A 15,916-nucleotide genomic window follows, 5' to 3' on the forward strand; every position below is an offset into this window, starting at 1 on the left:
TCTCTCTCTCTCTCTCTCTCTCTCTCTCTCTCTCTCTCTCTCTCTCTCTCTGCATGCACACACAGGTGTGCATGAACATGTGTGATGCTGTGTGGAGGCCAGAGGTTAATCTCAAATATCACTCATTTCTTTTCTTCCTTTCTTTGAGACAGGGTCTCTCAGATTCCCGGAACTCATCAAGTAGTTCACCCAGGGACCTGTCTGTCTGCCCTTCCAGCTCTGGGATTACACGGACATGCCACCATGCCTGGGCTCGTGCACGGGTTCTAGGGAATCTAACTCAGGTTTTTGTGTTTGCCCAGAACTCACCTTAATGGCTGAGTCATATCCTGGCCACTTGTAGACGATAAGGACCGCAGGACATCAGGGCCATCTCCACAGATGCCTTAGTCCATGGCTCTGTGGGAGGTGTCTGTTGGCTGCTGTGGGAGGTATCCTTGGCTGCTGTGGGAGGTATCCTTGGCTGCTGTGGGAGGTATCCTTGGCTGCTGTGGGAGTTGTCCTTGGCTCTGTGGGAGGTGTCCCTGACTGCTGTGGGAGGTGTCCGTGGCTCTGTGGGAGGTGTCTGTTGGTTGCTGTGGGACTGTGTTGGGTTCAGTGTTCACTGGTGAGATCATCAGAGCCCATCACACTCAGCTGCTTCCTTGCACATGTTCAAGTTCACGTCCCTCACTCATCCTGATGTCACCAGCCCAGTCCACGAGATGGAGCCTTGTCTCCCTCCAGCCAGTGTCAGGCACACACTCTCTTCCCCACATTACCCCAACCCTCCTCTCCCCTGCAGCAAGCCCTGGGCCCTGCACCCCACTTCTGCTTTCCAGATTTAGGAAGGCATCTCCCTCAGCTCACACTCGGGGGATATTAGGAGGGTGCCTCTGGACATTTCATTTTATAAGTCTTGTCTTTACTCTCCCTGGGCTAGTATGCCTGCTGTGCTGATCTTGGCTCTTCTGGGGAAATGCCCTGGAGTGGCATAGCTAGATCATATGGTAGTTTGTTTTAAATGTTAACACACACACACACACACACACACACACATTCTTTGAGATAAGGTTTCACATAGCCCATGCTGGCAGGGAATCCCTGCTCTTCCTTCCCCTGCCTCACAAAAGCTGTGGTCATAGGCAAACTCTGTCATGCCAAGTTATGATGTTTGGGATGGAGCCCAGCGCCTTGCGCACGGTAGGCAAACATTCCACCCACGGAGCTACTCCCCGGTCCTTTTTTTTTTTTTTTTTGACTTTGTGGAGAGGCTTTGATTGACATCATGGTGGCTGCACAGTTCACACCCACAGCATCTTCTCACCCACCCCACGTCCTCTCAGAGAGCACTGGTTATCTTTGATTGAATGGCTCTTTGGTGGGAAAAAAATGCCCATTAGCTCCCAGTTTATCATTGTCTAAGACCTGTGGTGGAGAAGTGGGATCAGATGTGGGACGGGGTCCTGTTTGGCTGTATACAGCCTGCATGGGGCATTTCACCCCCTCAATATCTGGGACTGCAGACCTGTTGAATCCAGAAGTTAAAAGAAAGAAAAAAAAAAACCTGTCAACTTTGGCCATGAGTTCAAAAGCAATTTGATCTCCTTGCAGGTTGTCCTTGGGGGCTGGGCAGAGGCTCTGGGCACGTGGGAGGCTTTGCCGGGCAACTTTCATCTTTCTGTTGTTCCTCCCCAAGCCCTTGGAGATTTCAGAAGCATTATGTTGCCCAATTTCAGTTCAATGGCACGGAGTCTTTCTGATATGTTCTAATTACTTAGACGTTTGAGTGATTCTGGACGAGGCCTGTCTGTCAGACGGCTGGCGTAGAACTCCCGGGACTTTGATGTTGCGCTTCATTGATTTCTTTTAAGGCTCTTCAGAGGTGTATTATCATACATCAGCCATTTCCCTGTTCATTTGCACTGTGATTTCAAAACACTTTCATTCCCTCGTTGTCAACACTCCACCCGCTAACCCCCGTGTGCATCCGGTACCGACAGCAAGGAGACACATGCATGGCGTGTTTGCTGCATGCAGGGCCAGGTGCTGGATGCTACGGGTGAGTGGAGCTCACAGACGCTGATGCTGTTTAAAAGGATATGCATTGCTGTCAATGGCACTGTTATTATTTAGACAGAGGGCGGTGCCCACACACAGGTCCCTGTGACACTTGCTACAGAGAGGAAGGATGCAGGCAAGCCATTGGGGTTCAGACCATAGCTTTAAGGGGAACTTACTTGGCGGTGAAGGTGGATGGGAACCGGATCTGGTGGTCGATGCCTGTAATCACCACGATGGAGACATTGAGGCTGAAGAATTGTGAGTTCAAAGGTAACCTGGGCTATGTAGTGAGTCTAGGCTACAGAGAGAGACCCGGTTAGGGAGAGAGACAGAAGAAATAGACAGAGACAGGAAAGTGTATAAGGATGGGGAAAGGGTGTGGTCAACACTTGGTACCCAGAAGTCTTAGATGCTGGTGGTAAGTCAGGCCTGGCTTTCTAACAGGTCTTTCTAACAGGATAAAGCAGGGTTGCCAGTTTTTGATGTCACAGTAATGGGGATGGGCCTGACCCCATTGGTGTGTCTTTTTGACAAGGTGGCCAGCTGCTATCCTAGGTCACAGAGGGTGTTCCGGTTGACCCAGTCCTGAAAGTTACCAAAGCCTGTGTTGCCACCTGGCTCATGGAACAGTCCTTGTCTTTGTTTCTGGGGTCCTCATTTCCCAGTCTTGCCTCTGAACCTCCAGAGAACGGATTTGCACTCTGTGGCTGGGATGCTTAGTGCTGCCCCCTCCCCCATACGACCCCCTCCCTGTCCCCTCCCCCCACCCCCACCTGACCTTTCTTTTCCGGGTGTCTGTTAGGCAAGCCCTGCAAAGGGCGACATGGAGGACTTCCAGGGTCCATGTCCCCACAAGCTACTCTGTTTGATCCCTCCTGGCATTTTCAGGACCTCCCAGAGATGGGACCTTTCTCCTTGAAACATCCAGCTTCAGCCTTTGGGATCTCTCATGGAAAGAAACCTAAGCGACGGCCAGGAGCATCGCCACCTGGTGGTCATTCTCAGGAACTGCCACAGCCTCCAAGAGGAAGGGGCCACAGTGAGTCAAGCAGGTCCTATCGCTAGCTATTCTCTGGCCCAGCCTGGCTCAGCTCAGCGTCTGGCTCTGTTGGTAGGAGAGTGACTGCCTTGATTTTTTTCTTTACCCTATGGAAACAGTCTCCAGCAGGGTTGTCATCCTGGAAGCCTCAGGCTATGTCCTGGTTTGACTGCTTTCTCTGCAGTCCCTAGCCAGGGCTGGGAGTGGGAGCACAAGTCTCATTGTTTGAGAGACTATGACAGAGTTCAAGTCAAGTGACCAGCAGTCACATGAGAGGGGCAAGAGGAGGGCAGGGTCTGTCTTCCTTGGCAACACCACACAGACTCAGCTGTGGCATGATAGACGGTAATGCTCTTTTCGGGTAACTGCTGGATTGGCAGCAATAAAGCTGAAGTTCACAGCAGGTACCCAATAGATGGGTATCAGGTTTTAAAGTCGAGACACAATGTGCATACCATAAAACACATACATCCGTGGCCTGAACAGAACACTTGTTGCTTTTCCAGATGACCTGGGTTTGGTTCCTAGTACCCATATGAGAGCCCATATTCATCCATAACTTCAGTTCCAGGGGATCTGATGCTGCTTCCTGGCCTCCACAGGCACTAGGCACATGTGTGGTGCATGTACATATATACATACATCATACATACATACACCATACATACATAAACATCATACACACACATCATACATACATCATACACACATACATCATATACATACATCATATATACATACATACATACATACATACATCATACATACATGTAAAGCACACACACACAAAATAAAATAAAGAAATGTAAAACAATACCCCGGCCCCTACCACACATCTGCAGTGGGCAGAAGGATGGGTTTTGCATCTTTCCTGGGTCAGGAAGGCTCCCTGCTGCCTGATCTGGTCAGAACCATTGTCAGAGCCGCCTGCTCCGCCTCCACCGTCCCTCACTTTTATCTGTCTTTGAACTTTACATAAAGGAAACCCTGACTTGATGGTACCCACCTTCCCTGTGGATGACTTTGTGGATGTTCTTGTTCCTGTTCCAAGGCTTCTTCAAGTCGATGCCTTAACGAGCCACAGCTTTTTGTGTCATGGTGCAGACCTCCGCAGAGGGTTTCAGATGGGTAAACCTCACTTTTCGGATTTTATCCTAAATAACAGAATAAAAGGGGAAAAGAATCCTCATTACCTCACCCACTGCCGTGCCATGAGAGTCACTCATCACCAACTGGTGACAAATTCCATCTTGGCACTTAGCCTAGTCACTTTCAGAGTTTTGGTTCCAGTCAAGGTGAAGACAGCTTACGAAAGTGAGTTGGGTTGGGTTTTGTTGAATAATTTACTTTTATGCCACTGAATGGACTTGAACAGGGACCCTGCTGCACTTGAATATAAGTGCCTGGTGGATCTATTAACCAGCTTCTATGGTTGCTGGGAAATGTCTTGGGCGCTGGAGAATCCCGTGTGTGTGTGTGTGTGTGTGTGTGTGTGTGTGTGTGTGTGTGTGTGTACAGGTGCTAGCATGCTCCTAGGCTCTGTAGTTAATATCCCCCTCACTTCCTTCTCTCCCCTCCCTCATATCTCTCCGTGTTTATGTGTGTACATTTGCATGTGCACATGTGTGCATGTGGAGGTCAAAGGTCATTCTCTGGTACCTTTTCTCAGAATGCCATCAACCTTGGTCTTTGATTCAGAGTCTGTCCCTTTCATCAGGAACTCAGCCATTGGCTGGCCTCCCCTTGAGCACCAGGGTCTGCCTGTCTCTACCTTCTCCACCCTGGAGTTTTGCTCCATCACACCCGGCTTGTTTTTAGGTGTGTTGAGCTCTTTACTGACAGCCATTTCTCCAGCCCTTCCTGAACTTCCGTGGAACAAGAGCGACACAGAAAAGCTACCCGGTTTGTAAGCTGTCCAGAGAGGACCCTGGAGAGGCTTTGAGTCCTAGGCAATGTTTGTTATTGGAAGTGGCCTTGGCCTCAGTCTCTCCCCACTGCAGAGACTGTAGGACATTGACTGATAGGCTCCAGCCACGTTGACTGCCCACAGCAGCATGGGGCTTTGCCCATTAAGGACAGATGGCCTAAATTCCTAGACAGCAAATGTCTGGGGATGTCCAGCACAGGATTAACAGCTTGAGAGAAGGGCCCAAGGACACGGGACTAGATTGCTCTGCAAGGTAAGCTCTTGATTTTATGACCTCATCTGTGGCCCCAACCCTGGGACTTCACTCATAATCCAGCTTGTTAACAGGAAGTGATCTTATCCTGTTAGCCTCTTGCTCCAGAGGAATTTCATTGAAAATCTCGAGGTGCTGTCTCCGGATGTAGCTTCGCTATCAGCTGTGAGTGACCAGACTGCAGGGAGAAGCGCCTTTCTTTACACACCATTAGCCACGGACAGAGAAGGGCTCCCTGCCTGTCTGGCAGCTGTCAGAAACTCACAGAGGACTTGGGCTGGGAGCTTGTGGTATGACCCATGATAAGACCTGAGCAAGGCATTTCACTCTGTGTCCCTGGTCACCTCTGCGATGTGTGGTATCATTTGCTGGAGTTTCCACAAAGTCAGTCAGCCCTGGGCAAGCCCTTCGGAGACCTGAGCTCAAACCTTTTGTGCAGGCTCAGGGCTTTAAAGAACGTTCTTTAGCTGGGCATATTGGAGCAGTAAGATGGAACATTCTTTCTGGTTCTCCTTCAACATTTTTAGAAATTGTGGTTCTGGTATGAATAAGCAGAAGAGAGGCTGGAGGCCTCGAAGCGCTGAGCAGTGCCACCCAGCCCGGCCATTCTACTGCTGTCGTGGATTTCCTGCCGTGGATTTCCTCCTTGGCTCCCAGTAATAATCTGAGGACAACCTCTTCCTTCATTCTCTTTCTCTTTCTCTGTCCATCCTGATCTGAACTTGGATGAGAGTTGACTTTAAGTCCAAGGCTGGCGGTCGTGTCATAATTTGCACACAGCTCAAGTTGACCATTAGAAAGTACACATTCTGTCAGTTCTGAGATGTGGAAACTCCATGGTGGACTCTGCGATCTTTAACCTCCCAAGAAGCCCCACACCGAGGTTCCCTGCAGCACCCTTATTTCTCCCTTACAGAACGTTCTGAGATGAGCAGCATGGGTTGTCACCATGCCATTTTTTTTGCAGAGGGGCTGAATGAAAGCTCGGAGAGCTAAGGGGGAAACATTTTAGGTCTAATCTGAGGTACCTTGGGTTTCTACGGTGGTCTCTGGGCCACTCAATGTGGGTAAACCTTGCCTGAATCTGGATTCTGGCTCTGGCTGGGGCCGGAAGTCATGAGTTTCTGAGCATTAGGTAATCATTCCACTTTTGTAACTTTCAGTAAGGACTCCCTTACCTTCCTAGAAAGCTGGGGTCATATTTCACTTGTGACAATCAAGTCTTTGTCCAAGAGGACCATTTACCTGAAGTCCTGGGAGCCTCCCTTCTAGCAGGGTTAGAACACACAGAAACACATAACTTATTCTTGCCATGATTACTAATCTTATTTACAATGACCTACGCCTCATCTCTGTATCGGGTGACAAGCAAATTCCCTCTCCACAACCTCAACCTGGAATAGCTATTGTTTTCCTCTCTGACTTCTCTTAGGTCTCCCCTCAAACATTCTTCATTCCCCATCACCCTCTGTCAGTCACTGCCTGTCCCCTTTAGTCTTGCTATAATTTCTTTATAAAACATAGCCCCACTTAACCTTGTCTATTTGCTTAATGTTTTGGTGTTAAAAGTCTTGTATGTTACTGTTCCTGAACATCTTATGCGATGTCTTCTAACTTAGAGACTTCTGAAACCAAACTTCTGTCACCCGGGTGCCTCATTTTTACTCTCTCTGTATTTCTCTCTCTCTCTCTCTCTCTCTCTCTCTCTCTCTCTCTCTCTCTCTCTCTCTCTCTCTCTCTCTCTCTCTCTCTCCCCCTCTCTGTGTCTCTCTCTCTCTCCAAAGCCTCAGATAACCCAGCCTCAAAGTTGCTGCACAGCCAGTGATGACTCTTGGCATATTTTTTGACTATTTTATTAGGTTCTTACAGCTCCCACCTTTCCAACCCTTATTCGACCCTAATCCCTTCCCACCTCCCAACATTAGGTAGGAGAGAAAGAAGGCTAGAGGGGAAAGAGGGGTACAGGCCTCTTTAGACAGCTTACTAATGATTAGGGCATCAGGTTACCATGGGAAAGTCCAATTTTCACCAGCAGAATATTCAGCAAACCAGCAAACTAGTAATCCAGCAATAGTAAACATAGCAGCGGGAACCAGCATGGGCATGGGCATGGGCGGGGGTGGGGGCAGGGGCAGGGGCAGGGGCAGGGGCAGGGGTAGTTGCCACAGATGCTCTCAGGGCTCTCGAATTTACATCCTCTCCAGAGTCCCCAGAATTAAACTATTTGCAGCTGGTCAAACCCACGCCCTGCTAGTGCACAAGGCAAGCCACAGTCACCTGCTGTGAAGCAGCTCTTTCCCTACTCATGGAATTGAAACAACATAACATACCTGGGTTTTTAAGGCAACTAAAACTCTCACTACAGATGACTTTGAACCAATGTCCTCCCACCTTGGCCTCCCATGTGCTTCCATGTTGGTGTCTGTGGTTGTAGGGATGTAGCCAGAGACTCTTAAAGTCCTTGTGTAGTTGGAAAACCTCCCAAGAGTCCGTGCATCCCGGTTGTCTCAACAGGCTCATGTCCCTCACTCTCATTTGGAGGCACGGGGACCAAAACTGGGACAATCCATGTTTGAATTTCTGATGTCAGCCACTTACTGGGGATTCTCTTAGCTGCCCCTGTGTGTGCATCCACCTTGCTGGTTGGAACAAAACCACCATGCATGTTGGCAGGCTCTGAGGCTCCCCTTGTGGATTCCTTAGGTGTCAGTGTGCTCCAATAGAGGACAGGAGGCATAGGGAATCTCTTGTCCATGGCTCTGAGAGGAAAGCTGGGCCATGGAGACTGACCAGTGGATGGTTTTACCTCATGCCAAGTAGCCAAGTGAGTCTTCGACAGGGCTCTCACCCAGGCCTGGGGCAGCATGGCCAGGGATAACGGTGAGCCAGAGAGTCTTGCATGGGAGGTGCAGGCAACTACCCCCCATAGGAGGCTCTGAGTTATCTTTAACATAGGATTCAGGGATATCACACATGGTGCCCAGGAATGCGATGAACACAAGGTCTTGTATTCAGCCATCTCTCCTTTTCTCTCTAGAATCATGTGACATCACCCTTATGATGAGACCACAAGGTGTGGCAGGTTGCTTCACCCAGGTCTCTTGTCTAGACCAATGAGAATATGCACTGAGCAGGTGAAGCAAGGTGATGGTCCCTGGTGTCACCTGCTACTGTGCCTTGTACAAGTCAGGTCTCTGATGAGGATATTGATGTAGGAGAAGCCAGGGAACGAGTTGGGAAGGAAATCACTGCCTCTTTGGGAGTCTTGCTGAGATTTAAACTTGCTGTTAATTTTGACCTATGCACCATCCAACTTATGTAGGGCAATTTGGATTAACTTTTTAAAAATTTAGTTAGTTAGTTAGTTAGTTTGTTTGTTTATTTATTTATTTATTTATTTTTGTTGCTGCTGCTGTTGTTGTTGTTGGTGGTGGTGGTGATGGTGTGTGTGTGTGGGGGACACGAGACGGTAACTCAGGAAGGCATTCCTTCTGAGCCCACACACAACCTCCACCTCGAGCTGTGGCTACATTCTAGGAGCTTGGTTGAGGGAAGGAACTAGACAGGATATGGGAGTGGCTCAATTCCCTCTCTAGGGGCAGCCTCTGTGATCTAACAGTGCCCATTTAATATTTTAAAACAGGTGACCTGGAGTAGACTGTTGGCAATAACGCCCAAGGACTCTTCCTGTCTCCATTTCCCCAGTGTGGGGGTTACTAATGCCATTCGCTAGACATGGCTGTTTGGATGTGGTGGACTGTGAAGATCAAATTCATGTCCTCATAGTTACAGGGCTGGTTCTCCTCTTTTCCCGAGTGCTCCTCTCTTAGGAAGCAGCCTTGGGCTGGGGACTTCAACATGCGGCCTTACAGGACTCATAACAGGTCCTGCCTCCCATGCGAGTTAGATATCCAGGTACTCCTATGCTCCCACACGTCCCCAACTGTGAAGAGATGATTGCACTCTCTGGACAAGCTAGAAACCGGTCCTCTATTCTCTTGGGACCTAGACTGAGGTTTGAACTTGAGCTAGCAGCAGCAGCAGCAGCAGCAGCAGCAGCAGCAGCAGCAGCAGCAGCAGCAGCAGCAGCAGCAGCAACAGCAGCAGCAGCCTTCCTCTTTTCATTTCCCGAGCGTGCTTCTGATCACCTGTGAACATTCGCTTTATCTAGCTCCTTTTCCCCCCCCCGTAAGAAAGACTTTTGCCTAATTGGACTTTGCTTCTGTGTTCCCTTAACACACAAGCGTCTCCATTTCTGCTGGGATTGAAAGCCCCAATCAGTTCAGATAAATCAGCTCTCTTTAAAACACTGATCTTGGAGGGAATAATGATCTAACTTACTTTTGGTTAATTACTTTTAGGTGAATTAGACATGCCGGCTTTGCTGTCTCCACTTTCCTCAGAAGTATTTAAGCCCTCAAATCTATTTAAACCTTTTCTTTTACTCAAATTAAGATGCTGAAAATTTCTTCTATTAGAAATAATTTAGTTTTTTTTCCTTTCTTTTGTAAGCTCAGCTTCACGGCTGTGTAATTTTAATAATTTGAGTTGAAATTGATCCTGCCCTATCCCACACAATGGCACCAGAATGCCATTTTCCCTCTGACATTTTCTTACCTTATTGGTGTGTCTGGCTTAGTAAACAAATAGATGTTGCAGAGAGGTGATGGGAACTGAGAGGCAAGGCAGGTTCTGCACCCTATACAATAGGTTAGCCTTCTTTCACCATAGCAGCCTGCCAGGGATGCCCAGTGTGAGGCTGGTCTCCGCTCACGGTTACACAGGTGTCAGTCTGGTCACATGGCCTTGTTGTATTGTTTGGGAGGCATACATGGGAGAGGAGACTTGTACTCCTCATGGAATCAGGAAGCTCATGGTGGTCAGGAAGCTGACAGAGAGGGGTGTGAGTGGCTGAGGTCTTGGTATCCCCTTCTTAACATCTAGGCAGTTAGATGCACCTCCTCAAGGCAGGGGTCAAAGCCTTAACAGATGGGCAGGCCTCCTAGGGACATTTGACATAATAGCATCCATATGTATGAATTAAGTCTCTTCCTTGTCTCAAAATTTCTTTTTCTTTGTATGTGTGCACATGTGTGTATGTATGTGTTTGTGTATGTGTGTATCTATGTATATGTGTGTATATATGTGTGTGTATGTGTTTATGTATGTGTGTGCCTATGTATATGTGTGCGTATGTATATATGTACGTATGTATGTATGTGTGTTTGTGTGTATGTTTGTCTATGTATTTGTATGTATGTGTGTGTTTGTGTGTGTATATGTGTGTGTTTATATGTGTGTATGTATGTGTGTATGTGTGTGTGTATGTATGTATGTATGTATGTATATATGTATGTATGAATTTGAGTGCAGGCACCTCTGGAAGCCACAAGAAGGCGTTGGGTCCCCAGAAGCTAGAGTGGCAGGTGGTTATGAACCAACTGCTGTGGGGGCCTAGAACCAAATTCAAATTTTCTACAATAGTCATGCTTTAACTGTTGAGTCATCTCTGTAGAGCCCCCTTCAAAGATCATTTTTTACTTTTATGTAGGTGCATGTGTGTTTGTAGGGATTATCATTTTTTAAACATAGGTGTCATTCATGATGTGTGTGTGTGTGTGTGTGTGTGTACATGTGTCACAGCACACAAGAGGAGGCCAGAGGACAATTTCTAAAAGTTGGTTCTCTCCTTGAACTGTATGGGCCCCAGGGATTGAACTGTGGTCATTAGCCTTAACTCACACAGTGAGTGCCTTTACCCACTGAGCCATCCTTATGACCCATCATTGTGATATACATGCTTTGTCCTCAGGCTTCATTTACTGAGCATTCCTGGGCCTTCAGCACCCTGGCGGATGGCACACTTTGCATTCCTCATGGGTAGGACTTTGTCTCCATGCTTGTTAAGCTGTGTCTCCCAAGACAACCCACACATGCTTTTTCTATCCCGACACAAGCTATGAAACCATAGGCTGTCACACAAGCTCAGGCACGGTTAGGGACTAGCTCCCTGCTCTCACCTTGCCTCGTTAGCTGTCAGGAGGAACTAGGACACACAGACAAAGGGTCATTGCAGAAAGGGGTCTCTTGAAGTTAGAGGCATTATTATTTTTCTTTTTTTGCTTGTTGATGTTTAATGACTAAATGTGATTTTTAGTTAGTTTCTGATGTTGTTTTTCTTCACCTGTTGAAAAATAGTAGCAGAATGGCAGTACTTGACATTTAAGATGGGGAAAGGGGGGCGATGGAGTTATTTTGCTTGGAAAGGTTACATTTTCGTCTGGAGTTTGCCCATGACAAATAGCCAAGCCAGTTTTAAAACTTCGTCCATGAGTACTTGGGCACATTGCACGTGTGTTTTAAACAAGGGATAGAGAGAAAAGAAACAGAAGAAAATATCATTGGTAACCTAGACATCACAGCTTATGTTTGCAATGCTTATAAGACTGAGGCAGGAGGATCTCTTTGAGTTATGAGCCAGCCTGGGTTACAGAGTGAGACTTCTAGTGCACATAGTGTACATCATATGTAATAAAGGTCAAGAGCTGAAAAAGAATGGGCTGGTGTCATGACTTGGTGTGCAAAGGTGACGTCATAGGTGTGTGGAGGTCAGAAAACAACTTTTGGTCATAGTTTTCTCCCTTTACAGTGTAGGACATGCAGAGTGGACTCGGGTTGTCAGTCTTGGCGGCAAGCCCCTTTATACACTCAGCCATCTCGCCAGCCCCCTCTTTCTTCTTCATTTGTATGACATGCTCTGTTGTCCTTGAAGCATCTCACCTTCTATAATGGGGGCTCCTGGCAGTCACCCCTTCCCATGCTTTGTACCCAGGTTCTGACTTTAGCTTGTAGCACACCGAGGGCATCTGATAGGTATATTTTTGAATGAAGTAGAGTCTGGTGAGAGTAAGTTGAGCATCACCCGAGTGAGCTCCTCTTTTGAGACCAGAGTTTGTTAGTGCTTCCTGCAGTGGACATAGGGACAGGTCAGTGACAAGGGCAGCAGCCAGTGTCTGAGCGTTCTACAGAGCAAACAGTGACTGAAGCTCTGCTCTGCCCAGGACCCCCAGTCAAACGCCAGCTGACGGCCTCAGTGGGACTTCCCTTGTTGATTTCTGCTGGACATTAGAAACTTCTGAATTGAATATGATACCTTTTGCTGGCCTTCTCAGTTGGGGGCTACTCCTGTCAAATTAGCTGATGCTGAGAACATGGGATGCTGTATAGACAGCTGTTGTTCTCTGTTGTACTCTCTGCTCTTTTACTATCTGTGTGTGTGTGCACACACATGTGCACATGTACACTCACATGCAAGTGTACATGTGTGTGCACATGAGTGTGTGAGTCCTAGGGGATCCAACTCAGGTCCTCATGCTTGTGCCACTAATACTTCAAGACAGCATCTCCTAGGCCCAGGCCTACAATGACACCTTTATGTCTGTTCAAGTTTCTTCTCCCTGGAACGACACACTTGGGTTTTTTTTTTCCCCACGCCATGAGCATAGATGGATGCACTGTTTTTAATGACCAGTTCTCTACCAGGTGCCAAGGCAGTGTCCTGTCTGCTGCTCCCGATGGTGGGAACTGAAAGGAGCAACATCAGCCAGCCACAGTTTTGAGGTCTCACCTCCAAACCAGCCTTGTTCTTTATGCCTTACAGATACTCACTTCCTTGAACAGAGCAGACTCAGACTTAATATGCATTAGTTGGCAAATTGACACTGGGTGATTGCACGCTGCTTTTGCCTGCCAGCTACTGGCTCAATTTTGGTGAAGCCTGTAATCTTGTCCTCACTGCAATGCTCAAGCAATTACTGAACTATTTTATTCCACTTTCTCCCTTAATATTTTATAAAGAGGGGAATACGGGCAAATTAAAGTCCTGATACATGCGATAAAAATCAAGGGTCTCAGAAACAAGTGAGACAAAAATAGGGACTATCTGGCTTTAATTAGATCCGTTTTAAGTTTAAGCTAATTAATCATTTTAAACAGCAAAGGGAGAAACACAAAATTAAGGGACTTGTACAAAATGCTAAACATATCCTATCGAATAGCTAAGTGTGATTAAAGATACATATCTGTGCTTCCTGGATCAGAGCCTGTGCATGCTGGGATGCCTTCAGTGACAGCAAGGACTTCACATTAGTCAAGCCAAGGGAAGTCTGTTGGGTCACAGAGTTGCAAAGGATCATGGGTCACTCAGAGTGGAAGGATGAGCTTTGTGGACCAGGGAGCTGGGAGATAGGACTGCTGGCACTCACTTGTTTATCCCTTGTTTCTGATTGACTCCATTTTTCAGATTCTACACAGACAGTGCGGGTGGCAGAGGAAACAGGTTTCTTTGCCTTATAATCTCATCTGTTGAGCAATGTCTACAGAAACAAAATATTTTGTGTATGCTGTTCATGTGTGTGTGGTGCACATGTACATGAGCGTGCGTGTATGTAGAGGCAGGTTTTATTTTTCATGTCATCTACCTTAGTTTTTGAGATAGGCTCTCTTATTGACCTGGAACTCATCAAGTAGGCTAGGCTGACTGGCCAGGGAGCCCCAGGTATGCCTGGCTCTGTGTCTCCCATGCTGGGATTACAAGTGTATGCTACTTTGCCTGGCTTCTTTAACATGGGCCCAGGGGTTTGAAGTTAGGTCTTTATGCTTACAAGGAAAGTTGTATGGATGAGGCTATCTGTCCATTCCTGAGAATCTTTTAATTATGTTCACATAGGTATCCCAGGATAGATCCTGATAGAGTCTTGGGATTCTCCACCCACTTCTCCACCAATCTCTTTGTTACTGTGATTGCTCAAGAATGGGTCACATGGTCATCTATGTGGTCAGGATGACCCACAGTCGGTCTGTTATTAGGATGAGGGCAATAGAGGCACCCCAGGACAGTAGTAATGAGCATTGCTGAGCCCCACTTCCTTCTCTGCTTTCTGAAGGAGCTGAACAGCCATGACCCCCAACTCTTGCGTCGTTTCTTCTCTAAATCCTCTTCTAAAGAAGAGGACAGTTTGCTTGGGTGGCTAGCCCTCAGACAAAAGTCTCAAGATGTTCTAGATATCCACCTCACATACACACATCAACTAAATTATTGACATTTTGGGCACGGATTGTACAAATACTTTGGGCAAGATGGGGGTACGAACGCCCAAGAGCTCCCTCCAGACGGTAGAGCCACGGTTCATGTTGAAAAGGACATGTTTGAAATGCAGCCTCTGTCCTGCAAAGAGTTAATCTGAGAACTAAAGAGTGTGAAAACAGAGCTGGAGATGGCAGGGACTTTGCAGAACTGGGACTTCAGGCTTTGAGTGACAAATGTGTCAAGGTGTGAAAGAAAGAAGTAGGCATGCCACGGCGACTTGTTTTCCTGGGACATGCGTGTGTCAGTCTCAGAATTTCTGGTATCGAACTATGCAGGTGACTTGTCTTTGACATCTGCATGTGCTTCTTTCTTTGTCAGTACTTGGAGACTGTAACTTGGTCAAGTGACATACTTTGGTGCAAAGGGGAACCTGGTATTGCTCATGTTAGTGCATGATAGGGAGTGGATCTTGCCTGGGTAAGACCCAGGTTCTGTGTGTTTATAGCATTAAATAATGTGAGATGTTCTGTTAATCCTAAAGCTTTGAGGAGAAAAAATACCATCAAATCATAGTGGCCAAACTAATTAAAGCTAGCAATTAATTGAAACAAGCTGCTTTTATTCATGTATGTGGGGCTGCCTCCCCCCTAAGAAAGGGTTTGAAAGTTTGTCCTTGAATGAGAGGAAGACAAGGATTTTATAGTGCAGGGCTAGGAGGTTTCTGAGTGGGATTTGGGTAGACACAAGAGGCATGGTTGATCTTGGGTCTCCATGTTCTCGCACATGCCCACAGGAGCAACAGTGGCATAGATGTCATGGGAGTAGCTAGCCACTTTCTGATGGTGATTTATAGCCTGTTTCACAAGTTGAAACCCACACCTGACACTGATGTCAGGGTCAAAAATCTGGGGTAGGCCCCATGGTAGAAACTACCACTGTCACTCTGCTGAATGAGCAAAGACACAATAACTTCCGAGTTATTACATCCATAGCTTAGTGCATCTCTCAGCCCTCACTGCAGAACATTTCCCCTCTCCCCAGTAGATGGTGATTTAACACAGAGATTCACAACTTGTCAATGTGCAGCTAATGAGAGACTGAGAGAAGGCTTAACCCTAAATGGGACATTTGTATCACTTTTCCCCTCTCAACACTAAGGGAGTGTTCTATAGATGAGGGGAAAGAAAGATTATAGATCCCAAGCTGGTAAATGACTACAGCAATAGTGTTTTCCAGACACCACAGGGCAGGTGCACATATGACCTCACAGTAGTGTGGCAGCATGCACAAGGCCTGTACAAGCTTAAGCCAGAGACTGGAGGTGGGCGCAATGTCCCAACCTTAGCTAAGGAGCTATTGGCAATTGAGAGTTGCTGGGGGAGAGAGAATCAGTTTTCTTTAGTGATGTGGCCTCTGATAGGTTGATCACACCCCTCCAATGGAAAGCTACACATTCAAAGATGTATCAGCAGCACAAATTGGACCTCATGGATTTAAAGAAAAAGAATAAAGAAGACACACAGTTGGGTGGGTAGGTATGTGTCTTAGTCAGGGTTTCTATTCCTG

The sequence above is a fragment of the Mus pahari genome, chromosome 12 (genome assembly GCF_900095145.1).
Source record: "Mus pahari chromosome 12, PAHARI_EIJ_v1.1, whole genome shotgun sequence".
In the NCBI taxonomy this organism is placed as follows: domain Eukaryota; kingdom Metazoa; phylum Chordata; class Mammalia; order Rodentia; family Muridae; genus Mus; species Mus pahari.